The sequence below is a fragment of the Hipposideros armiger genome, unplaced genomic scaffold (genome assembly GCF_001890085.2).
Source record: "Hipposideros armiger isolate ML-2016 unplaced genomic scaffold, ASM189008v1 scaffold_31, whole genome shotgun sequence".
Taxonomy (NCBI): Eukaryota; Metazoa; Chordata; class Mammalia; order Chiroptera; family Hipposideridae; genus Hipposideros; species Hipposideros armiger.
Window position 1 is genome coordinate 1,667,455 of NW_017731381.1, and position 24,655 is coordinate 1,692,109.

The following is a 24,655-nucleotide window of genomic DNA, read 5'->3' on the forward strand; positions in this document are numbered from 1 at the left end:
CTCTGCATCTATGAGTTTGTTTTTGTTTTGCTTATTTATTTATTTTGTGTTTTAGATTCCACATATAAGTGAATTATAATATATGGTATTTGTCTGACTTATTTCACTTAGCATAATACTCTCTAGGTTCATCCACGTTGTCACAAATGGCAAGATTTCATTCTTTTTTATGGCTGAGTAATATTCCGTTGTATATACGTATCACATTTTCTTTATCCATTTATCTATCGATGGACAGGTGACTTCCCTATCTTGGTTATTGTAAATAATGCTGTAAGAAACATAGGGGTGTATATGTCTTTTTTTTTTTTTAAAGATTTTTATTAGGGAATTGGGGGGATGGGAACAGTGCTGGGGAATTGGGGGAAGGGGAACAGACAAGCCGCTGTCGCCCCGTTCCTCAGTCCAGCTGTGGAGGCTGCCGCCCCACCGGCCCAAGCTGGCACCACCACTGCGCTCCTCCTGGGCGACGCAGACCAGCCGCCGGTCTCTGGACGGCCGCCCACCACGGCCGCCAGCCGCCCACGCCGGCCGCCGGCCACACACGGCAGCCCATGGCAACCCACTGCCACAGGGACTGCAGCCTACGCCGTCGCCATTGACTCATGGCAGCCCAGCTCCAGGCCGAGCCGCCGTGCAGCATCCTAGCTGTGGAGGGCAGTGTCACCGGCCCTCACATGCGGGACCCGAACCGGGACCCTCTGGCATCCCAAGCGAGCTCCCAACCACCGCGCCACTCGGCCGGCCCTGTATATGTCTTTTTGAATTAGTGTTTTAGATTTCTTTGGATAAATACCCAAAAATAGAATTGCTGGATCATATGGTAGTTCTATTTTCAGTTTTTTGGGGAATCTCCCTACAGTTTTCCACAGTGGCTGAACCAGTTTACAAGCCCACCAACAGTGCAGGAGGGTTCCCTTTTCTCCACGTTCTCACCAACACTAGCTTTTTGTTGATTTATTGACAATAGCCATTTCGACAGGTGTGAGGTGATATCTCACTGTGGTCTTTATTTGCACTTCTCTGATGATTAATGATGTTGAGCATCTTTTCAGATGTCTATTGGCCATCTGTATGTCCTCTGGAGAAATGTCTATTCAGGTCCTCTGCCCCTTTTTGATCCGATTGTTTGCTTTTTTGGTGTTACGTTGTATGAGTTCCTTATATATTTTGGATATTAACCCCTGACTGGATGTTTCATTGGCGAATATCTTCTTCCATTCAGTAGGTTGTCTTTTTGTTTTGTGGGTGGTTTCCTCCACTGTGCAAAAACTCTTTAGTTTGATGTAGCCCTACTTGTTTGTATTTTCTTTTATTTCCCTTGCCTGAGGAGTCACATCCCCCCCAAAAAAATTACTTAGAAAATAATATTAAAAAAATATTAATAAAGAATTTACTGCCTGTTTTCATTTAGGAGTTTTATAGTTTCGGGTCCTACATTTAAGTATTTAATTCATTTTGAGTTTATTCCTGTATATGGTGAAAGAAAGTGATCCAGTTTCATTCTTTTGCATATGTTTATCCAGTTTTCCAACACCATTTATTGAAGAGACTGTCTTTACCCCATAATATATATATATATATATATATATATATATATATATATATATATATATATATATTCTTCCCTCCTTTGTCATAAATTAATTGACCATATAGGTATGGGTTCACTTCTTGGTTTTCTATTCTGTTCCATTGATCTGTGTGTCTGTTTTTTGTCTTTAAGATTTTATTGGGGAACTGGAGGAGGGAAACAGTGTTGGGGAATTGGGGAAGGGAACCAGCCAATTATTGTTCTTCAATCTTCATTGTGGAGGGCGCCAGTCGCCATCTGGCTTCCCATTGGCGGTTCATGGCTTCTAAGCTCAAGGTGTTGTGTTCAATCTTAGTCGCGGGTGAGCATAGCCACCAACCCATGCAGAAGTTGAACCAGCAGCCTTGTTGTTAAGAGTGCACACTCAATCCACTGAGCCATCTGGGCGGCAGCTCAGCTCAAGGTGCCAAGTTCAGTCTTAGTTGCTGGTGGGCATAGCCCACCGTTGAATAGGAAATCTTGTTGTTACACAAGCTGAGCCATCCTGCCACCTGTTGGCAGCTCAGCAACAGCTCAGCTTGGGTGCAGCATTACTGGCCCATGTGGGAATCGAACCAGCAGCCCTGTTGCTCAGAGCTCACGCTCTTAAGCCAACTCTTAACCAACTGAGCCACTCGGGCAGCCCCTATGTGTCTGTTTTTATGCCAGTACCATGCAGTTTTGATTACTAGAGCTTTGTAATATAGTTTGATATTCATGAAGGAGTACCAGTACTTCTGCTCATGCAACAAGTGAATGGTATCTGCAGGAAACGTGCTGGGCTACCGAGAGTTACTCAATTTCATTCCAGTTTCAACTTGTGTGAATGATGAATTCTTGACCTTAAATCTATACAGGAATCTGGCAGTCATTTAGCTGTGGTTGTCAGTGGTCATGTCTTGACATAGCCAGTTATTAGGTATATGGCAAGTTATTTATCGCTGAGCATATATAAAATATCACAGTCCAAATGATTTTCACTTTAAAAAAATAAATGGGAGCATATATTCTATAATAATGTCACTCCTATTCATTTGTATTCTGATGTGCTCTCCTGAATGATAGAGCAGAGGGTGGCATTTTAGCTGGGCAATGGGAATGTCACCCAGTCTACCTTATCTATGTCTCAGGCTGCGGTGAGAAACCATTACCAGTTCTGACAACTATAAATTATGGTGGTGTTTGTGAGTGAGTGGTGATTTTATAGTTAGTGCCACTATTAATGCTTTTACTTCAGTAGTATATGCTTTCTCACATACTATTGAAAGTCTGGGGGGAAAACAAAAGTTGTTTTAAACAATAAAGTTAGCCATATTTATTTAATTTTTCCCTATGCAATGGCAAAATTAAAAAAAATTTTTTTTGTATTTTAAAAATGCTTTTATGACCATCACACCACAAATATTTTCAGTACTATTTGTCTTACTTCCCTGGGGGGAAGTGGGGAGTCAACCTAGATTGTGAGGAGTATGGGTCTTATCCCAACTTCCTTACTGGGAGGAAGAAGGGAGGTTATAGCAGGAAAAACATTGAGACAAAGCTCTCATCCAGTAACTCCCCTATACACGTATTGTAGAGTTCTTTATTCTCATCACTCCTTCTGGGCATAACCCGAAAAAGGACAGATCAGGGTCAACGCAGGCAGGGCTCTGTAAACTAAATAAAATTCTATGAAGACCCATTGGAATACAGCCAGTACAGAGCACCACGGACAAAACCGAGTCAGGATTAGGAGTCAGGAGCTTCAAGTCATTTGGAGTTAGGATCAGAAAAAGAGGTGGTTGAAGACAAATGACAAAGATCCAGGTAGGATGTCCTGTTTTGGTAAGTAGCTCCCAATTGTGGTGTGTGTGTGTGTGTGTGTGTGTGTGTGTGTGTGTGTGTGTGTGTGTTTGGGGTCTTGAAAAAAGTACTGTTTAGTTAATTAAAAGGCCAGAGTCAAGGTAGATAAGGGTAGCTCATGAATGATTAGATGGATGGTTGGATAGATGGATAAATTGATGCATCTATTTATCAAAGATGATTGATTGGTGGATGAATGGATGGTTGAATGGATAAATGAAAGTAATGAAATTAGAATGGATGGTTGATATGACAGATGAATGGGTAATGGGCAACTGAAGAATTAGTTGGATGAATGGATAAATAAGTGGACAATTGGATAGATAAGTAGACAGACAAACAGACAAATAGATAGATGAGTGAATGGATGACCAAATTGATGGATTGGTGGATGACCATAAAGATGGACTAATGAATGAACGGATGGATGAATACATAAATGGATGGATGGTGTGGTAGGCAGAATAATGGCCTCCAAAGATGTCTTCCCTCCCCAAAGTTGTCCTAATCCCGGAAATTTGTGAATATGTTAGATTACATGGCAACCAAATTTGCTAAACAGTTGACTTTGAGATGAGGAGATTATCCTGGATTATCTGGGTGGGCCCAATGTAAATCACAAGTATCCTTATAAGAAGAAGGCAGAAGGGACAGTCAGGGAGAGAATTGAAGACACTACACTGCTGGTTTTCAAGTTGGAGGAAGGAGCCATAAGAACAGGAATGCAGGTGGGCTTCAGAAACTAGAAAAGGGAGGGAACAGATTCTCTTCTAGAGCCTCCAGAAGGACGCCAGCGCTACCATTTTAATTTTAACCCCTTAAGGCTCATTTTGGACTTCTGAACTCTAGAACTATAAGAGGATAAATTTGTGTTGTGTTAAGCCACTAAGTTGTGGTAATTGGCAATAGAAATGGATGACTACATCAATGGATAAATAAGTGGATGGAAGGTGAATGAAGACTTGAATGATTAAATGGATGAATGATAAATGGCTGAATATACAGATAGACGGGTGGATGAATGGATGGATGGAAGGATGGCTGAATGGATACGTGAATAAATGGTTGGTTGGCTAGAGGGGGGATAAAAGAAAATTCGTTTCTCCCCTCATAACAGTTCTGACACCAAATGTGTGGGGGTTTTGTTCATGTTAAACAATTTTGACACTAACTACCTGGAGTTAGTATACACCCCACAGGTGAAGAGCTCATCACCCCCAGACTGCCCCCCACTTTAAATGCCAATCCTATGTAGTGAGTTCCCAGGTTACCACACTTGGTCTGATTTGGCTACATATTGGGGCTTCCCACAACCCTCTTCTTTAGGTTCAATAATTTGCTATAGTGGCTCACAAAACTCAGGGAAATGCCTTACTTATGTTTACCAGTTTATTACAAAGGATATCATGAAGGATGCAAATCAACAGCCAGATGAAGAGGTGCATAGGGTAAGGTCTGGAAGGGTCCTATGCACAAGAGGTTCTATCCTGGTGGAGTTCAGGGTGCACCACCTCCCAGTACGGGCATACATTCACCAACCCAGAACCTCTCTGAACCCCGTAGTTTAGGGATTTTTATGGAAATTTCATCACATAGGTATGATTGATTATTAACTCAATCTCTAGCCCCTCTCCCCTACCCAGAGGATGGGGGAGGGGAGGGCTGAAAGTTCCAAGCTTCTAATCGTTGGCTTGATCTTTCTGATGACCAACCCCCATTCGGAAGCTATTCAGGACCCCACCAAGAGTCGCCTCATTAGAACAAAAGATGTTCCTACCACCGAGAAAATTCCAAGGGATTCAGGAAATCTGTGTAAAACACCCCTATTACCCCCACCACTCAGGAAATTACAAGGGTTAAGGGAGCTCTGTGTCAAGAACTGGGGGTAGAGACCAATCATGTATTTCTTATGTCACAGAGAGATAAATGAAAAAATGGATACAGGAATGGATAGCAGAATAGATGGACACGTGGGTAAATGAATGGATAAGTAGGTGGGTGGATGGGCGGATAACGGGATATTATATACACGTGGAGAGAGAGAATGTGGGTAGGTGTATCAGTACATGGGTAGGTGAATGGTGGTCTGGTGAATGGGTAGATGACACACGGACAGATGATGGTATGATGGACGATTAAATGGATATATGAATGGGTAATGAATGACTAGACAAATGAATAGATATTTGGTTGAAGATCTGATTGGATAGATGGGTACTTGCATGTATGCATGCATAAATAAATGAAAAGCATCTTATGTTTAAAGACAGAGGCACTACCTTTGGCCTGAAATGTGGACTGCTGGCCAGTAGGGATGTTTCCAGTTAGGAAAGGAGACACCCAGATTGACTGTAAAATGAATACAAGGCTCTGGTCCTGCACTAAGCCTCCATCCTCCAGGACGAACCATTCAAAACAAGGGACCTTTGCACTTGATGGTTTCTCTATCTAGAATGTAACATTCTTCCTCCAAGTAACTAACTTCTACTCATTCCCTGCATTCCAGCACTGCTTTCTTAGGGAAGCCTTACTTAATATGTGCTCATAGTATCAGGTATGTTTCCTTTGGAGCACTTGTTAAAATTTCCATTTTACATTTATCTGTATGCTCGTGTGATTTGTATTTGTCTCTTCCACTGGACTGCAGCTCCACAATGACAGGCATCCAGGTGTTTTTGATGCCATTTTATGCCCATCCCTTAAAGTCAGGCCTGGCACATAGAAAGAATGTTTTTTTTTTGGTGTTGCCAAACTTATTTATTTATTTATTTATTTATTTATTATTTAAGGAGGGCGCAGCTCACAGTGGCCCATGCGGGGATAGAACCAGCAACCTTGGTGTTACCAGCACCACGCTCTAACCAACTGAGCTAGCCGGCTACCCCTGAAAGTGTGTTTTTTTGGTAAGTGCTTTTTTGAATGAATTGAAACCTTCCTGTGGCATTCCCACTCAGATCATCAGGAAAGAGCTTGATGGGTTGCTGGGGCATTTTGGTACCCTGGCGACTAAGTCTGGCTTTACTGATGGCAGGTTTTGACAAGGAGAGTGTTCTGCCAAAAGGGAAGAGGCATCCACCGACTTCCGGTTTCCCTCTGCCCAGAGTCCCCTCTGCCCTAAAGAGCAACAGAGCCCCTATCTCTGGGCCAGGTCAACTATCTCTTTGTCTTACCTGAGCTCCTTCTCACTCAGCAGTTCCAGAACCAGCAACCTCTCTGACTTGATAAGGCCCTCTAGCCATCTCCCACCTTGACCTCCATCAGTGCCAGCTCCAACCAACTGCCCGTGACTTGCTCCAGGCTGACAGGTTCAGAAACCACACCTCTGGCAAACAACTAGCACAACCTCTTCTGTCACTCTTATCATCCTTCTTTTCTCTCATCCCTAATTTGGTTCGCTTTGACCTTTCAGTTATCTGCTAGGGTTCAGTTTGAGTTGTGCCATCTAGTCTTCCTTTCTGTACCTGAGAGAGCTGCCCTCAAATCCCAGCTCTGCATGAAGAGGCTGTGTGCCCTTGAGCAAGTTACTTAACCTTTCTGAGACTATTTCCTAATCCATGAAACGGATGCAACAAATATAGGTCCCTGGTTGCGGCCATTAAGCACGACAAGATAAATGAAGCATCTGGCAACAGCAAGTGATAATTTCCCTTCTTTCTTCCCAGGTTTCTCTCTCTTGTTTTATCCTGCAGTACAATGCAGCCTCCTTTTCTATTTTCCACTTTTCTGTCTACAGAATGCTTTGTAAACCTCATAAAAATAGCACTACATAAAGCAAAATTGCACAGTATTTTTATATCCTCTAAATAACTCAATTCAATTATAGACTGGTCAGTTGTAGTTATTTGAGCATTACTAAACCACCTGAAACTGGTAAACAAAGTTCTATAGTCACATTCAGAAAATAAAGATCTAAATCAATACTTTGGAAAATGATAAAGGAAAGACATTTCCCTCGAGGCCTAAGACCTCATATGGAATATGTCAGCCTATTGCTGCTGCTTCTGGCTAGAAGACAATGCACAAGAAACCCTTTATATTTTCAACTTGACGCAGCAGTGGAAGCTAGTGGAAGAATGGAGGCCTACATTTTCTGGGAAGAGAGGTTTGGCAGGAGGCCCTTGTGAGTTACCCACAGGGTGCTCATGTGCATGATTTAATGTTGTAGATCTGAACTTTCAGAAAGAAATGAAGAAAGTAGTGGGAAAGGGGCTATCAACTTATTTGTGGAATACTTAGTGGAATAATTAGATAACAGTGAGGATCTCTGAGCTACCAGGAGATTTCAAGATGGGGTCATAATCGACTATGACAAACGAAGCACAGAGGAAAGTCGATGGTCCATGGTTCAAAAACTGGCAGCACCGCTTTCTGACTTCCTAACTTTCATCATGTTACTCCATCTGTCTGGGCCCCTTTTTCTCCAGCTGCGAATTAGAAACTAATATTGTTTACATCGTAGAAATGTCCTGGCTATTAAAGAGTTCATTAAATGTGCCAAGGACAGTGCCAGGCTCCTAAAAAGTGCTTAATTAGGGGGGAAGATGTGCTTTTTAAATATTATCAGTTAATGGGGTTTCTGGCACATTCACTTTCACCATTCATTATTGAGAAACATACTTTCATAGCCATGGAAATGTCGGGGATTATCTCCAAAAAAAGACAATTAAGACTGACATTTCGGGCCGGCCGAGTGGTGCGGTGGTTAAGAGCTGGCTTGGGACGCCAGAGGCCCCCAGTTCGGATCCCACATATGAGGGCCAGTGACACTGCCCTCTACAGCTAAGATGCTGAACAATAGCTTAACCTGGAGCTGGGCTGCCCTGAGTCACCGGCGACGGCGTAGGCTGCAGCCACTGCTGCAGCCCCTGCTGCAGTGGGTTGCCATGGGCTACCGTATGTAGCCAGCAGCCAGCGTGAGCGGCCAGCAGCCGCAGTGAGCGGCCGTCCAGAAGCCCGCGACTGATCTGCCTCGCCCAGGAAGAGCGCAATGATGGTGCCAACTTGGGCCAGTGAGGCAACATCCTCCACAACTAGACTGAAGAACAAAAGGACAGCAACTTGTCTGTTCCCCTTCCCCCAATTCCCCAATAAAAAAAATAAAAATTTAAAAAAAGACTGACATTTCTCAGAAAGGTATGGATGAATGGACACAACCTAGACTCCGACTCTCAAGCTTATAGCTCAGGAACCTGACTTTGTCAGCACTGAGAACAGATTCAGCTTTAGGGTAGACTCACACTAACCAAACTTATTAGGCCAATGTATAAACCAGGTTACAGTCAATTAACTTTCAATGAGACATACAGCTTGTGAAAGGATTAGAATACTCAGGTCTGTGTCATCAGTGCATTTTCTCCTCGGGCTCACACCTATGTGTGAAGCCAAATCTTCACAGGAAGATACATAATAAGAAAATCAGAGTCAGAGCAGTGAGACTTAGAAGGTCAAACGTAAAGTGGTTTCAGTCCATGACGCCCCAAGCCAGCAGTCTCATATTAGGGGTAGCCTTTCCCATGCTGTATATTGTGAAACTTCATCCTTTTTGCCAAACTAAAAAGAAAAAAGGTTCATTGGTGATTTTGACCATTTAAATAAGATGTCTGGGTTCCCCACCAAACTCAAACAGGGGTTTTCTCCAGGGTACACACCACACTCAGTCATTTCTGCACCTCCAGTGCCCAGCACAGAATGAATGAATGGATGATGGTGCTTCTGAACCTGAGGCCGCTCCTCCCCACCCAGCCTGTGCCTAGACTCACAGGGCTGGTTGCTGCTTGAGATCTCCCTCTGATTCGTTTATTTGAATAATTTGCTTCCTTCTCCAACTGTCTGTGAAGACTGGTTCCCATCTCAATCTTGCTGTGAGGGCCTGATATACCTCTTGCTTTGTATCACCTGTCACCAGCTGGATTCCCACCAGAAATTCTGGTTGCTTGGTGGGAGAGCTCAAAGCCTTGGCTTTACTGAGAACCCTGCAACCTCTTCCATCCTACCTGAGCTGGCAGAGTTTCCCCAGCCCGAGCCGTACTCCCAGGATAAGCTCAGGACCGGATCCTAACCCTTCTGGCCCTCACCATAGTCTTATGGACATAAAACTCAAACTTTGGTTCCAACTTCACCCCCTACCATTCTGCCTGCCTCCTACGCCGCTTCCAGCACGTCAGAAAGCAAATCGGCTGAGTCACTGCTGGGCCAGAGTCCTGCAGCATCACCATCACGAGAGAAATCAACAGAGCAAGAGAACATTAGCTCATTCCACAGAGAGGCACTCAGAGCAGCCGGGCAGCCGGAAGCCCCAGGCAGGCCAGGCAAAGGACCACCCAGATCACAACTGTGTCCTCTCAGCTACCGTTACTCTTTGGAAAGAAGTGCTCTCAGGGTCGAGCCTGCAGACCCATTCACACACAAGCAATCTCTGCCACAAGGGAATGACCGGCAGACCCCACTGTGCTGTCTCCAGGACCCTCATTTTTGTACACCTCCTCAAGATGAGCTGCTGGACCACAGGATGGGAGACGTGTGTTCTGGGCTGTAGCAGAATGGTCTTTTAGTTGGGCTTTACATACTCACTGACACCCGCTCTGGGCCAGCCCCAAAGATTAGTTAGTCATCATTCCTGCCCCGGAGGGTTCATGGTCCAGCAGATGAGGATGCTAAAAGCATTCCAGACCGGGCTCTTGTAGAGAACAGAAAATGCAAGTAGAGACAAAGAAAGTTCAAACAAAGCTCTCTTGTGTGGAGCATGGCTGAAAGGAGAGAGCATTGGCCAGAGGGTTGGGAGAGCTGATTTCATTTTAAGAATTACCTATTGAGAAGTTCAGAGGGCGGTGGTACAAGAGGGAGTGAAGGGGGATGAGCTGGAGAGTTAGATTGCGGGAGAGGACTTCATTTTGAAGATCCAATCTCTACAGTAGAATGGCAGAACGTTCACTAAATTTAGGAACAGAGGAGAAGGAACAGACCTGGGAGTGAAAAGGACACGCTCGATTTGTATGAGCTGAGTCTGAAATGCAGGATTCGAGTAGAATCCATCAGCTCATTAGCCTTTCTGAGCAAAGCGGCCTTAGACCCGAGGCCTCAACAGATCTAATCACATCATCTTTCAGGAAGTTTGGCTCTAAGAGATAACCTTACACAGCAGAGTGGCCGGCAAGCTTTGAGAAACACAGAGAAAAGGTAGCAAGCAGCAGCCGTAAGGCAGCACAGTCACCAGGCAGAAGATACCGCGGGGCAGGGAGGAGGAGCCTGACCAGAAGTGATGACCCTGGGAGAGTAAATGGTTGGAGACGCAAGAGAAATCAATACACCCACCAGAGGGAGAAGCCACGAGACAGAAGTGGAGATAGAAGGGCATTAAATCATGAGCCTGGTGAAGTGACAAAGGCGGGGAGAAATAGTGTCCAGGTCTCAGGGAACCCCGGGACGCCTGGAAAGACAACAAACATTTTCTGTTCATCCACAGCTGCTGAACTCCAGGGAGAGGTGCAGCTCCTGTCTCCCGGGCTCTGCCTCTGCGCAGGACCCATGCCAACATGGACGGGCCAAGGGCCAGGGTCTAAAGGCGGCCAAAGGACTAAGGAGCATCTCCCTTTTTTACGATGAACTTTACATATTTTTTAAATTCTTCCTTCCTCTCATGTGGCTGAGAAGGGAAACGGCCTAGGTCTGTTGCCACATAGGATGTGTCTTTCCAGCCCTTCAAGGAACGCCTCGGGTGGGTGGATAAGTCAAAACCTGCTATGGAACTTAGACTCGCTACCCTGCTCAATATATTTGTCCCTGGGGTTGCCATTTGCACCAGTGGAGTGGGGGGTAAGGATGGGCCCCATGGTGGGGACAGGATAAAAATGATATTGAATCATATTCAGGGCTTCTGGTTTCCAATAATAGAGACCGTATCCAGTGATCCTAAAGAGATTTATTGGAAGAATCTTAAGTAGCTCCTAGAACTGACTGGAAAGCTGGAGAACTGGCCTCAGAAAAGCCAGCTAAGAGCCTACTATCTATAGGAACAGTCCAGTTAGGTGATTTCTGCCAGGTCTGCTGCCACTGGAAAAACACCTCCACTGTGCTGGGTTCTGGTTTCCTCCAAATAGAACAAGTGCTCAGATGCCGAGCAGCCAAACATGGTAAATGTTCTCTTTGGCGATCAGTTCAGTCTCCCTCCAGCCCAGGTAAAAAAAAAACCCTCACATTGTGCCGGATGGAGAGGCAACGGCATCAGGGAAAGACTGTCTGGCCTTGTTCTCTGGGCACATGTTTCTTTCACAGACACGGGAAGAAGGAATGGGCAGGAGTGGTTGTGGCAGGATGGGTCTCAGGTCTCAGGAAATCCTGGGTCTCCTCCAAATGCTTTTATGCCCAACGTGATTTAATGCATCATGGTTGGCAATCCCGGCCAAGAAAGCGCTAAGCAGAGACCTGAAGGGTGAGTAGAAAATGGGGGGAAGGATATGCGAAGGCTTGGTGCATTTAAATAACTGAAACTGACTCCACATGGTGGGGGAGATAAGCAGAAGGGATGGTGGGGTGGCTGAGCTAGAGAGGAAAGAACATTAAGGGGTGTGGATTTTACGCTGAGGGCAGTGGGATGCCACTGGTATATTTTAAGTTGGGGACAGACATGATGATATTTGTGCTTTAGGAAGGACAACTGACTTCTGTAAGACAGTTCCCTGAGGACAAGGACTTTGCTTTGCTTACCACTGGTATCACCAGCACCTAACCCATAGTAGGCGCTCCATCAACAACTGTGAAATGAATGAATGACCACTCTTTGGAAAGTCATCAGTTAAGAGGTGACTATGTCGCCTGAACATCAAATCACAGGTGGCCTGAACTATAATGATGGCTGTAGGGATGGAGAGACATGGCCAGATTCGTGGGATGTCTGGGAGGTAAAATAAATTAGATGCTGCTTGGGGGATGTAGTGATGCTGGTAGGGGGTGCAAGGTCTCAAGGACAATATCGTGGTTCCTTACACAGACAAATGAATGGCTGGGGGTACCATCGCCTGTGAAAGAAAACACTGGAGGAATAGGTCTGAGGTAGAGATGAACAAATTCATTTGTAGACATGTTGTTTTAGGGATCTATGGAATATTGAGGTGGAGACTTGGGTTGAGAAGATCTCTGGGGAAACACACCTACAACCAGATGGATTATAGGTAGAGATTTAGCAATCCCTTTTGGAAAGCAGGGTCTGTGCCAGCTTGGACCCCCCAAACCCAGGATGCTGGGACTCTGGGAAGTCCCACAGCCCAGACTCTGGCCTTGTCTCTGACATTAAACATTTATGTAGTGACATTGAGGGGCCTACTCTGATCCCTGTCCCGAGGTCGCCCCTTCCCTTTTCCATTCCCAGGCTCGCTGTTCTGTTACAGCTGCTGGAAGGACAGCCAGCACTGCTCTTAGGGAGACTGAGCCTAAACACTGCACCAGAACCTCTGTCTCAGAATTATGTAAGCGCCTACAGAATGCTGGAGCCTCGTTTTCAGACAGCGCAGACAGAAAACGAGTGCTCACATCACACACTGCTTATATTGCTTGTATAGTTAAAATTGTAAAGCGAAGTTAAAACAAATGGCCTAACAAAATGTTTATAGGAATTCTTCCACCGCCTTCTGCCTGTGAGAAAAAGAATGCTGTTCTGTTATTGCGATGTCGCCCCGTCATCGTGCCACTCCCATTTCTCCAGGCTCTGATGGGAGGCCAGCTTGTTTTGCAGTCATCTGCAGCCTGAAATAAGTGTGGAGAAGGCAGGGGGGTGGGGAGGAATTGAGTAATTTGTGTTACTAAATCTCCAAATGGTAACCACCCTGTTCTCTGTCTTCTCCAGGGCCTGGATGTGTGGGGACGCTGGGGCACTGCTTCTGTCAGTGAAACCGATGTTGGGAGGTTACTGTATTCCTTTACCCTACAAACTTAGGAGTCGAAGAAAGTGTTGTCAGTAGGAACAGTCAAGAAAGGAACAGGTTCGCTGATTACGTCAAGGACACGGTCAAGGTACAGAGCTTTTCCTAGTAGAGAAGACTTTCCTATTTTGTTTTGTGTGATCATATCTGTACTTAATAAGGAATTGAAATAATGCATACATCTTCAGCGTTGATCTATACTTATTAAGTGCTACTTAAATACCAATTGCATTTACTTCTAAAAATTAAGTAATACTCTAACAAATGTAATTTAAATAGTGAAGCATGTGCTGTCTGAGGTCTGTTTGCTCTCAGCTCCGTTCCAGGTCCATCCTCTGCTTTGCTCTGTGTCACAGTGGGGCTGACCCCACAGGCTCCTCTCTCAAGCTCCTCTGTCAGCTGAGTTACAGCTGGGTTCAGCATGGGAGGCACTGACGGGAGATTGGAAGAGTAGACAAAAGGACAGCCCAGGGTGTTTCTTTCTCTCTCTCTCTCTCTGCCATAAGCAGCATCTTCAGCAGTAGCTGTGTCTTCTCTGAGACTCCAGCTTTTATCAGACATGCCTGTCTTCTGGTCCCAGCTTCACTCAGTGACCCTAAACCCGTTTCAGTATCACCGCCTCCCTCTTTTGTCCCTCCAGCCTAGGCGTGGTAGAGCCTTCCTGTCTGTGCTAAGCTCTGCGTTTTGCTGCTTCGGCCTCTGTGCGGCTTATCAGTTCTTCCATCATTTATGTAACCAGTTCTCTTGAGCTGAACTCCCTCTCCTTTTAAATCCTTACATGGTTCTGTTTTCCGGGTTGAGCCCTGCCTGCTATATGCTAATATTAATGGAGAGGGGTTATGGATGGAACATTTTTGTGTTTTAAACTGAGGATGGCCATTTTCTGAAAGAAGATAACAAAGAACCAGAAGCTGAAGTGTGCCTGGGAGTCATGGGCATGTGGCAGGAGGATGAACCTGGGCTTTCCTGGCCCTGCAATGAACGGGTTCAGGGCAAGGACGCTCGGGCGACAGCGGGCAATGGAGAGAGGGGCCATCTCTGTGGAATCAAGCAACAGACAGAGATTTGGGCTAAATTAAGGATAAAAGGGATTTATTGGAGGACTATAGGGAAAGTCAAAGAATTGTAAAGAAAGTTGAAGAGTCAGCTTCTGAAAAGATAAAAAAGGGCAGCTTAGGGATCTAGGGGGCAAGGAATTAGCCATCTCTTTAGGAAGCTTGGTTGGAGTAGCTCGGCTCCATAGCAATCACTTTTTTTTTTTTTTTAAGATTTTATTGGGGAATTAGGGGAGGGGAACAGTGTTGGGGAATCAGGGGAGAGGAACAGACAAGTTGCTGTCCTTTGGTTCTTCAGTCTAGTTGTGGAGGACGCTGCTTCACTGGCCCATGTTGGTATTGTGATCAGCTGAGGCAGTCGGTCGCCAGCCATTGGACGGCCGCTCACGGTGGCTCACGGCAGCTCTCGCAGCTGCCGGCCACTCATGCTGGCTGCCAGCCAGCCACTCACGGTACCTCATGGCAGCCCACTGAGGCCTACTCCGTCATCGGCAACTCACAGCAGCCCAGCTCCAGGTGGAGCTGTTGTTCACCATCTTAGCTGTAAGAGGGTGCAGCGTCACTGGACCCCATGTGGGATCCGAACCGGCAGCACGCTGCTCAGAGCTCGCGCTCCCAAGCCAACTCTTAACCAACGTGCCACTTGGCCGGCCCCATAGCAATCACTTTTGTCTTTGGATCACTCTGCTTGAGACTCAAAATCTAGGGAGGGAGGGGAAAGCTCCAATTGGCTCAGCATGAGCTAGAGCTCACCATTGCCCTGGGAGGGCGGGACCCCAAGGCTCGATGTGGTGCAGGCAGAGAGGGAGCAGGTGGAGAGCTGCATTATTTGCACCCTGGGTCTACAGGGAAAAAAAAAAAAAAGAGTAAGGCATGAAGTGGCCCCAAAAGGAAACAGGAGACTCTCCTTCACCAGCCAAGAAACTGATCAAGAACCAAAATGGAAGCCAATCTGAGGAGGAAGGGGTTGGAGCTGGAGACACTGACAGGGGTCCAGATGATCCAGATAGACTTGCTTCCACCTTTGAGCCAAAGAGAGCTGCCTGCTTCCATGTAACTGGGGGTCTGACAGGGTAACCCTCAAACCAATCAATTCTGGAGGGTGGATGAGGTGTGGTAGGGGCAGATTCCCAGGGAGGAGGCCACAGCCTGGGGTAGGGGTCATGTCTACTCACTTTGTTCCTAGGGTGTGTTAGAACAGCTATTGTTTGTACTCAGAGCTTAGCACAGAGCTGTTTAGCATGTGGTCTCATTGTTCTTGGACTTCAAGCCCTGAAGAAGCACCTAAGCGCCCTGGTTAATAGAAGAATCATTATATCTTCACTCTCTTTTTTTTTTAAAGATTTTTATTGGGGAATTGGGGGGATGGGAACAGTGCTGGGGAATTGGGGGAAGGGGAACAGACAAGTTGCTGTCCTTTTGTTCTTCAGTCTAGTTGTGGAGGACGTTGCTTCACTGGCCCAAGTTGGCACCATCATTGCGCTCTTCCCAGGCGAGGCAGATCAGTCGCCGGCTTCTGGACGGCCGCTCACTGTGGCTGCTAGCTGCTCACGCTGGCTGTTGACTACACACGGTAGCCCATGGCAACCCACCTGCTGTCGCCAGCAACTCACGGCAGCCCAGCTCCAGGTTGAGCTGTTGTTCAGCATCTTAGTTGTGGAGGGCAGTGTCACTGGCCCTCATATGTGGGATCCAAACCGGGGCCCTCTGGTGTCCCAAGCCAGTTCTTAACCATCGTGCCACTCGGCCGGCCCATATCTTCACTCTTTAAGGAGTTATCAGTGAGTGAAGCCTCCTGAAAGGGGCTGAAGATTTACTGGGATTAACAAGGAGGCAGGGCAGCCAGCCTGGATTGGTCTCAGCTGTGTGTCCATGCATGGGTTGTAGACACCTCTGGTTATGTCTCCATAAAACTGTTGAGCTTGGCAACCAGACATCTCTTGGCATGAGGGTAGGAGGGGCTTCCTGGAAGAAAACTCACCCTAAACAAAGAGGGAACCAGAGAACAAGATGACCTAGTGAGTGAGGCCCTCATCCTGGGGCAATTCCGAGTTCAGAGAGGCGGATCCACTTAGATTTTTGTCCAATGGGCACATATCTGAATCTTAAGGTGGGTAGGGAGGAGTGGGTAGGGTGAGGTGAGGTGGGGTAAGGGGAGGGGGGAGCAGAGAGAAACTGAAGTCTGAAAACTGCAAAGTGAAAACATACCCTTAATGGGAAAACTGGAAGAGTTGCTACACTAGAGACTTTGTAAAGCCCTATCCCCAAGCATTGGTCTTCGCATGACCCCTGTTACTCCAGTGCATCTCAGCATCAGTGGCGACGTCTGGAGGAGGAGAGCATTGCCCAGCAGTGCAGCTGTACCCACTGGAGGGTGGCAGGAGCCAAAGAAGAATAGACCTGCAGATGTCTCAGGCTGACCTCCAGGCTTGTAAATATTGTACATGCGAGAGCACCCTGTGATCCCCCAATGGTCTGCTGTGAGGCTCTCGCCTGGGAATGGGAGTTTTGCGTTTGAAGCTGGGGTAAGAGCCATCAACATATAGGTTATTGGATGAAGACCATTCCAAGCAGAGGGCGTGGGAAGCGTGGAGACAATAACAATCTGAATCACTGCATTTTCCAGAACTGGCCCCGCTGCTATCACTTTAAAAATGTCTAGTCATCTTCAGCTTGGTACTGAATCTGCTGTGGAAAATACCTTGGCTGTTATGCACATTCATGTTAGAGAAGCCCTGTTTCTTAATGGCTGACTACATGGTTCCACCTGGGTTCTGGCTGGCTTCTCCCCCATCCCCCGCCCCCCCCCCTTTGCTCCTGCTCTCCTTCTCTCCTCCCTCTCTCCATGCTTCTCTTCTTCTCTCTGCTTCTATTTCTCTTTCTTTCCCTCTTCAATCTCTTCCTCCACAATTTCAAGACCTTACAGCACATACTTTTCAAAAGCTGATGGCTTTTGCCTTCCAGGAGAGGAAGTTCACAAATTGCCGCAGAGGTTTTTGTGTTTGTTTTTTTTTTCCTGTTTGTTTTTTGTTTTAAAACTGAGCAGCAGGATTACAGAACCCGCAGGTTTGCTGCCTGCTCAGCGGGACAGAAAGCAGAGGGAGGAAGATGAAAAACCAAGCCGAACAGATGAAAGGAAACGCGAGGGAAGCTCTTTGAAAAGGGGGAGGGGCCTGTGGGACGGGAGGGGGACACCGCCCTCAGCATGGGCTGCTTCCATCGTCCAGATGGTGCCATTTGCCCTGCAAAACAAGTAACAGACAACATGATTTGGATGCTCAGAAATAAACGTGTGTCAGTGATTTGGAAAACGATGTCCGTGACATTATACTTCAACAGAAGAAATTCAACCATATTTGAAAACAACTTCTCTGTTTTGCTGGCCTTGTTATTTGAATACTCTATTTGCATTGTTACCAGATATATTTGCACAACTAGAATTTCCACCTGCTTGTAATTTACTTAGTGCACATACTGTATTTACATGGTATAGACCAGACTGGGAAAACTGGTCATACCAGTTTGGGGCTGGGGAGAGTGCACGTTCACATGGAAAGTTTCTCTTGGTTTTCCTAGACCCATTGTTCTTGCCACAGGTGCTGGCACATAGTAAACACAATGATGATGATAATGATAATGATAATGATAATGATAATAATAATAATAATAATAAACTTTGAAAGAATAATTTACTATGTGCTAGGCACTATTCTAAGAGCTCACAACAGTCAAGTGAAGTATATACATTATTCCCATTTTACAGATGAGGAAACAGAGACAGAGAGTTTCTGTCACCCATGGTTAAGCAGCTAACACATGCTGCTAGAGACAGGATGCTAACACCAGCATTTGAACCCAGGCACATGTTTCAATCTTGGTTGTTATTCAACATGAAGACTTACAGTTCAAGATGGAAGACTGAATAAGTACAACTGATTACTAACTTTCCCAAAATCTTTTTTGTTGTTTGTTTTTAACTTTCCCAAAATCTTACTAAAATAATACTGCAGGAATTTTTGAAAAGTTTTAATCTACAAAGAAAAAAAGAAGGTAGGAGAGGAGACAACATCCCTAAGTAGGATACAATATTGGAAGCTGGAAAGCAGATGAAGAAATATGGTGGCTGACTTAGGAGACCCAGAAAGCTGAATCCTACACTGTAGGAAAAGCCAAGAAACAGCAACCTGTTTCCACAGGAGAACCCCCCCCAACACTCAGGGATTGGCAGCACCCTCAGATGGGGCTAAAACAGGAAGACTGATGTAAAGTCTAAGATGCAGACCCCCAGTTCTCCTCCACAATCCCAGCTGGTGACTGCAGGTTTATTCTCCAGAGAAGGTAAAAGAGGGCTTCTGGATTTGGGGATGCCAGGTACAATTGAGGGCAGGGGCGTTTCCTAATAAAAACAGGGAAATTGGGTATAAGGTTGCATATGGAATGTTGACACTCTCACCCATTTCTTCTCTCACTGCTGTTAGGATGCTGGTAGCCAGGGTCATATCCTCTAGGCAGGAGAGGGCAACCCTTCTCTCTGGGGAATGAATCTAAGTGGCCTAAGGAGAAGGCTCTAACAAATGGATCCTGTGGGAATAGTATCACAGTGAAGTTCACAGACCACATGCCCAAGCCAAGTACACGTTTTTGGCACTTTACTCTTTAGCATGACCAGGCAACCTAATCTTCTAAACCTAAACCTAATCTAGTCATCCAAACAACCACTAAACATCCTCAAACATTTGGAGGAAAGCCTCCACTGTGAAAGATAGAGACCCAAACTAATTGGGAGGAATTTGAGATGATATAGAGAGAAGATTAAACACTGCACCCATGAAAAAATAACAGAGTGCTATAAAAAGGAGATCAATCAGATCAAAAAAGGTCTTGGAAATGAAAACAGCTATCATAGAAAGGATGAAATCATTTTCCTTGGATATTAGGAAGATGCTGCTGCCTGGTCTTCCATCTTCCACTTGAGAAGTTGCCATTGTGATTTTTTATGTTTTCCATGAAAATTATTTTTACTCTCTGGAAGCTGCTTTGTCCCCAGTGATCTGATGCTTTCCAAAGACGAGACTCTGGTAGAACTATTTTCAGAGTTTGTTTTGGCCATTCTTTGGAATCGTTGAATTTGGAAATTCACACCCATCTTTTCCGGGATGTTTTCGTTATTTTCAATATATTTCTATTACTTCTTTGATAACTCACTTCCACCTGTTCTCTCCATTCTTTATTTATTTTAATAATATTCCTATTAGTCAATTATTGGGCCTCTTCCCTGGTGCTCAAATTCTCTCCTAGTTCCTATCCAAATGTCCTTCAGAGAGATGTCCTCATTTCCACCTAATTTCTGGGCCCGTCTTGGGTAGGGAACCCCAGGATATCTGGATTGGGAAATCCAGGGAGGCCAGCCCTTCAAGGAGACTGACAGTCCCTGATAGTGTTTGAGCTGTGGGTGTGGGCGGTGGTCTTGGGGGCAAATCCCTGTTTGGCTCTCTTGCTGCTGTAGAGCTGGGAGCCTGCTCCAACCCTGTTGTTGACTGCACCCCCTCAGCTTTCCCGTCCTCCAATCCAAATCGTTTCCATCCTGCCTCTACAGCTGAATCTATGGCTAAAGAGTGGAGGAACTGGGGATGGAAGATCATGTTCTGAACCCTGGCATATGAATACAGCCCTCTAAAGCCACTCTCACTATTGACTGTACCCAAAGAACTAGACTCCATGAGTGCCCAGTGAGCACTTCAGGTCAGGCACGCCCTTCTAAAAGCCAGCACCTGCCTAAGACAAGGATCAACCTGATAATCCCTTCTAGCAGTTAAGGACTCACAGTTCGTAGGGAACATGGGACAGGAAGGTTTTTGTTAGGCCTCAGGTAACACACTGCTGCCTAGGCCTTGCTAAGTGTCCTGGGATGCCAGAGGGCTTGTTTCCTTAGCAACGATAGTCATGTGACAGGAACACACAGAGATTCTGAGATGTTGCTTAGCAACTAGGCTGCACCTGCTGGGGCTCTGGGCCAGCAGCTTGGGCCGGGGAGCCTGGCTTTGAACTTGGAAACTCCCATCAGGGCTGGCAAAAGGAGGAAAACCTAATTTGGTCAGGTCTAGTTTGAGCCCTGGGCTCTTGCAGGGATGACAGAGGTACAGATGGGGAAGCCGAGGCAGAGGGGACTGGCTTTCCGATAGTAATGGGATTTGGGGAGTACTGGCAGATGTAGGAAAAGCAGGTCTGGATAAGAGAAATGACGTTGGGATGATGTGGGTAGCAGTCCTCAATCTGGCCCACCCTGGTGAAAACTCTTAACATGTCCGAGTCCAGCGTCCAGAGAGATGGGTCTTCAGAGGAGGGTCCTGGTGTGTTCAGGACCCGACTCTCAGGGATTCGAAGTGTTGACGAAAAACATCCAGCCTAAGAGAAAACTTATAAGAGTTTATTTGAGCCAAACTGTCAACAATTGCCGGGAAGCAAAATCTCAACAGATTGAGAAAATGCCCCGCAAAATGGTGGTTTGCAGCTTATTTGATACATAAAATCGAAGGAGGAAGTTTACATGAAATCCACTGGTGACAGATTAAGGGGGTGGGAGAGAGCAAAGCAGGGAAACCTCTGGGACTGGATAAAAGTAAATTGGAAACTTCTTTTACATGGGTGGGTGCAGGGTAGCTAACAGATAGCTTTTTTACAGCACAAAGAGATGGTAATCAGGAGATAAGCATGATAATGAGGAATTTTGCAGTTTCCAGCTCTGGTCCAGAAAAAGGATTCCTGACATTCCTAAGATGTTATCAGAGAGGCCCACTGAAAAGGTACAGACTAACTTTATGAAGGAAGCTAAAGAGGTGACTTCCCACCATGGCCCACTCGGTTATGAAAGTTTTTTTATGCTCACGCCATCTTATGTGGTTATTTTCAATCTCCTGAGCTTGTCAGGTTTAACCTGTGGCCCCTTTTCCGTCCACAGAAGCATCTGGCCCCTGGGAGTCAGTCCAGGGAGAATTCCCCTCTTCAAGAAAGCAGAGCTCTTCACAATGGGTGGACATTGGGGGTGGTCAGTTGGTCCAACAAACCAGCCTCTAAGTCAACCACAGGGCCATGTGGAGCTGTCCATGGTTTTGGCTGCCCTCCCCAGCAGCTCTCTGACCCTCTGCCAGGGCACGGTTGATTGGGAAGTAGGCTATGGGGTTAAACTGTTCCAGATTTGAATTCAGCTTCCTCATCCAAGGGCAAGGGACCAAACTTCGTGTTTTAGTTCCTCTGTCTGAACATGGGAAATATTAAGAATGACCACCTCATGGGTCATTGTAAGGATTAAATGACTTAATCCATGTAAAAGTGATTATTATACTTCTTGCCATATAGTGAGCAGCAAAATGACTGTCATCATTATTCCAACCCAACCCTTACCCCCAGCAACTGGCCCAGAATAGACTCGATGGCCAGCTCTTCTCTCTTGATGCCACCAGAGCACATGAGAGCGGATAGTGGCAAAAGTCCTAGACCTTCTGCTTTTGCAGGAAGAAGAAGCATGCCCCCTTCCCCTGCGGAGCTTGTTGAGGGTTTGACTATCCTTGACTAGTTGATTTTGTTTAGCAAACCAAGTTCTCCTCCAACCCTTGCTGCCCCAAAGATCCCAATTCTTCACCGTGGTGCTGCTCAGAAAATTGCACGTGCAGTATGTCACTTTTAGAGGTGCTTAAGAGCATGGGTTTGGGAGTGAAATTCAAATCTCAGCTTCTGCCATGTCCCTAATTGCAAGTGAGTTACGTCACCTCCCAGAGCCTCAGTTTTCTCATCTGTAGTACAGGCAAGTGACAGTACCTACCTAAGCTCCTTGGTATGAGATGTGCCTGGCTCTTGATAAATGTTAGTAATACTAATCTGTGTTGGTACCCAGGCAGGATCTAAGATTTCTCTCTCTCTGTGGTTTAACAAACTTTATGAGTTGGCTCCAAGCGAGAGTGTGAGGATCAAGGGGGTGGCAGCTTCCCAGTGATCCCTCAAAGGGAGAGAGAAGGCAGTTAAAGCAGCTGGTGGTTGAAGTGTCTCCATCTCTACCCTGAAGTGGTGCTGGCAGCTGCAATGGCCGCTTTGCCCTCCCGGGGCTCTGATTCTGCTGCGCTTGGCTGCTGAGGGAATCCCAGCCAGCCTGCCTTAGGCGTGCTTCTCCCTGCTCTCCACTCCAGCCAGCCCCAGGCTCCTGAGCTGTCTCCCTCTCCCTCCGAGCCACCGCAGAGGGTGGTGCCTGAGCTGCCTGCGTTCTCAGCTGAGTTTGTTCCCCAGATGACCCTACAGCTGCATCTTTCTAAAATTAGCTGGATCCTGCATTTGACTCTGATAATTAATTACCCAAATGGAGAAAATTGAATAGTTAACTGGTTCACAGGAAGATAATTAGCTTTTTTGAGCCTCTGTTACAGGCAAATAAAGAGGAGGATTGTTTTTCAATTGCCTTCATTAAGGGGAGTCCCTCTCACCCAGGGGCCGTGTCCCAGAGGCCCTCGGGGCCAAGGAGGGTTCCTTAGCGCTCCCCGTGCTTCATCCTAAAATAGAGAGGCAGCTGGTATGGTGTAACCGGCACAGGCGTCTGACTCTCACAGGCTGGGGCTTCAGCTCTAGCTTCACCACCTCTTACCTGGGGACCTTGGACATGTGATACAACCTCTCCCAGTCTCATTTTCCTCATCTGAAAATGGGAATAATGGTGTGTACGTCACAGGGGTATTATAAGCATGGAGTGGTATCATGTATATAAAATGCTTGCTTTTTGGCTTATTGTTGGATTTTTCATTGAGAAAGTTCTTCATGAAGTTCATCGTTCACTGATGAAGGGTTCATTTGCCCACATCTCATCATTACTGCTACCATTGCAGTATCATGTATGCCTATCACAGAACAGATTCTGTGAGCCAGTGAAACACACATGGGAGCCAGGGGTGTGTTAAATCAAGATAAAATCCAGCATTATATATGGTGACTGATGCAGAGCGACACAGACTGGGGAAGACACGAGGGTGTCTTCTCAGCTTATCCCTGGGCCCCTGATACTGGCTCTGCCTTTTGGTCCTAGGCTCTCTGGATCACTATGTGGCCGCCCCTCTCTCAGCAGGAAGTCCCCACCAACCCTCCCCTAAGCACAGCATCTCATACCCACCTTCCCAGCCGCAGCCCCTTAACCTTGTAAAATTTCATTTACTCCTCCCAAGCCCAGCCCCCTCCAGTGTTTATCACTCTGACACTTCTAGTATGCATAGACACATAGAAGTCAAAACTAGGGTCTTAAAGCCAGACTGCCTGAGTCGGAATTCAGCTTGAGCACCTACAATGTTACTTACCAGTGCCTCAGTTTCCCCTTTGTAAAATTGGGTTGATAATAGTAGTTCCTACTTCATGGAGTTATTATGACTAAATACATGTGTTTAGAGCAGTGCATGGTTCTTGTTAAGTGCTCAGAAAGTGCCATCTATTCTTTTTCTTTTTAAAGATTTTTTTTTTTAAATTGGGGAATTGGGGGAAGGGGAACAGACAAGTTACTGTCCTTTTTTGTTCTTCAGTCTAATTGTGGAGGACGTTGCTTCACTGGCCCAAGTTGGCACCATCATTGCGTTCATCCCAGGAGAGGCAGATCAGTCGCTGGCTTCTGGACGGCCGCTCACAGCGGCTGCTGGCCACTCATGCTGGCTGCTGGCTACACACGGTAGCTCATGGCAACCCACTGCAGCAGGGGCTGCAGCAGTGGCTGCAGCCTACGCCGTCGCCGGTGACTCAGGGCAGCCCAGCTCCAGGTTGAGCTGTTGTTCAGCATCTTAGCTGTAGAGGGCAGTGTCACTGGCCCTCATATGTGGGATCCGAACCGGGGCCCTCTGGCGTCCCAAGCCAGTTCTTAACCAACGCGCCACTCGGCCGGCCCTGCCATCTATTCTTATTATCCAGCTCTGATACAGGAATAGGGCAAGGAGAGGCCTACAGATAAGAGTGGAGAAAGGCAGGACCAGTGGCTCGCATGTGGGTGTGAACTCAGTAGAATATTTTGGAGACAACTGGACCATCTCCATTGGGAACACTAACTTCTGGGTATCATTTCTCGCACTGTCTTTGGTAAGTCTGTCATACGGCCTCATGTCTGCTGAAACCCTCACCAAAGTTTTCCTCCAGTCTCACTCACAGCTGATACTTTTGCTTCTTGTTTCCCTGAGAAAGTACACGTGATTGGAAAAGAACTCCAACGGGCTCCCCTCACTGCATGCGCTCCCTCCCAGGGCTCTGTCCATACATTC